The sequence below is a fragment of the Chrysochloris asiatica genome, unplaced genomic scaffold (genome assembly GCF_000296735.1).
Source record: "Chrysochloris asiatica unplaced genomic scaffold, ChrAsi1.0 scaffold00001, whole genome shotgun sequence".
Taxonomy (NCBI): Eukaryota; Metazoa; Chordata; class Mammalia; order Afrosoricida; family Chrysochloridae; genus Chrysochloris; species Chrysochloris asiatica.
In genome coordinates this window covers 24,920,229-24,922,049 of record NW_006408519.1, presented here as the reverse complement: position 1 = coordinate 24,922,049, position 1,821 = coordinate 24,920,229, and positions in this window count along the sequence as shown.

The window sequence follows — 1,821 nt, the reverse complement described above, 5'->3', positions numbered from 1 at the left end:
TACATAGGCTAATGGGTCTTTGTATAGATTTGATGATATTCATGGATTAATTTTACATGTTGTGAGAGTTGAGATTTCAATATTTTGTTGTTGTTGTTGTTGTTGTTGCCACTGAGTCAATTCCAACCCCTGTACTGTGGCGTGGAGCTGCTCCATAGGTTTTCCTTGGCTGCAAACTTAGTGCAATCTGATCTTCAGGCCTTTTTTTTCTGTCTGGGTACCACTGGGTGGGTTTGAACTGTTGACAGACTTTTCAGCTAGTGGTCGAGTATGGACTACTTACACCACCTGTTGTTGTTGTTGTTAAGTGTTGTGAAGTTGGTTCTGACTCATAGTGATCCTGTATAGGGTTTCCTAAGAGCAACTGGTTAGTTTGAACCACTGACCTTGTGATTCAAACCGACCTTGGGGTCAACTGTTTATCCTATGGCAGCACACTAGGACTCTGCTTATACCACTTTTTGTTGTTGTTAGGTGCCATCGAGTCGGTACCGACTCATAGAGACCTTATGCACAGCAGAATGAAACACTGCACGATCCTGGGCCAACCTCACTGCTGTTGCCACGCTTGAGTCCATCTATGCTGCCACTTGGACCTTCAATTTTATGTTTGTTTGTTGTTGTTAAGTGCCCTTGAGTCGGTTCTGACTCATAGTGACCTTGTATAGGCTTTCCGAGGCTGTAACTTTTGGGGGTAGCAGAAAGCCTCATCCTTCTCCCTTGGAGCAACTGATGAGCTTAAATCACTGAACTTGTGGTTTGCAGTCCAGTGCTTATCCTACAGAGACACCATGCTCCTATAATTTTATGTACTCACTCCAAAAGTCTCTGGTCATGTTCCCTTCTGTATTCTCAATTTTGGCCAATCCCTCATTCACTATCTTTAAAGCATCTATTTAGTTATTGAATATCCACTATGAGCCTTGTGCTTCTAAAGGTGACGCTAGAAATTCGTATGCAACAATTAAAAATGGATAAAAGCACATAAAACAAATGTGGTACAGTCTGTAAGCATCAACATTGGAGAATGGGTTTAGAAAAGGTAGTGCAAAGGAATTGGAAGAATGTTAAAGCTACTGAGAGTCCGAGACCTTTAGTGAATCATTTCATATTCACTCCATCATCCTGGGTACAGTAAATGAAAACAAATGTGATAGGGGTGTTGGGAAGATTCAAGGGGAAGAGACTAAAGACAATGTTTTACACCTAGTAAATGCTCAATAAATACGAAGTGTTTTATCATTATTATCCTAACATTTTGTATATTCTCTAAAGTAACTGGAAAGCATTATAAGCCAAAATATAAATTCTACAACCAGGTAAAACACAATTTATTTTGTTTCCAAATCACCTTTGGAGATACTAATTTCAGTGGTGGCATGGGACAAAAATGTATCAGCTGGTAGGAAGATAGGTTCTGTATGACTCCCCATCTATCTGTCTCCAGTTTGGAATGGGGCAGTCAAGCTAAATAACTCCTCTGGATTTGTAGCAGGGCTGTATGTGGTGGCTCAATGGAGTAAGCACTGGGCCACAGGTCAGCAGCTTGAGCTCAGTAACCACTCTGCTAGAGAAAGATGAGGCTTTCTGCTCCTGCACAAGATTTTAGAAGTCTCAGAAACAATACACAGTACCTCTGAGAGTCAACACCAACAGCAAGGCACTTACCAACAATTAATATATGTAAAATACTTACTGATGAAGAACAAAGACCATAGCCTTTGAGGTTTGTACCTCAATGCAAAGAAAACAAAAATCTTCACCACTGGACCAATTACTGACATCAGGATAAATAGAGAAAATATTGCAGTTGTCAAAAAC